Here is a 674-nt window from a genome sequence, read left to right on the forward strand (position 1 = left end):
GTCAAAACCTGTTAAACATCACCTCTGTTGAGACTGATCGTCACATCTCGGTATCTCGGACGTCACAGAAAGTTTCCTTTAGTAGTTTTTACCACTTTATGGCTCATGTGCGCTCCGTCTGTAGATTAGTTGCCATTTTTCCGACAGCCACGAAGGCACCATGAAAGGCTTCCGGTCAACATTTTTCAGAATAAAGGTCTTGGATTGTAATTTTTAGTAACACAAAGCACCAAAGTGAAAAAATAAATAATATATTTATGGAGAAATCTGTAAATAAATGAAACCCACCTCCAAAAAATCCTGTATGAAATATTAATTCTATACCTTATATCTGTATGCAGACGAGGCATAGTGAGGTACACAAGGGCCAAAAACACACTAATGAGTCCGGCACAAAACACACCAGACAACTAGATGAAGTCTGCTGTAGAGAAATGTCTTACAAACTCATCACAGCTAATTATTATTATTTTATTCTGTTCCCACACAGTTACCATTCAAATCAAAATTAGCAATAACAGCCATTTATATTTTATGGATAGTAAGTTTTCCTTTCATGTCGCCTGGTGTGTGTTGTGTGTTTCAGTCAATGTGTATTTCTGGTGTTCCTATGGAAACCACTGCTGTCCTGTTTCATGTGAATATTACTCTGCTGTAGATTTTGAAGAAAAACA

The sequence above is a fragment of the Centroberyx gerrardi genome, chromosome 5, assembly GCF_048128805.1.
Source record: "Centroberyx gerrardi isolate f3 chromosome 5, fCenGer3.hap1.cur.20231027, whole genome shotgun sequence".
Classification (NCBI taxonomy): domain Eukaryota; kingdom Metazoa; phylum Chordata; class Actinopteri; order Beryciformes; family Berycidae; genus Centroberyx; species Centroberyx gerrardi.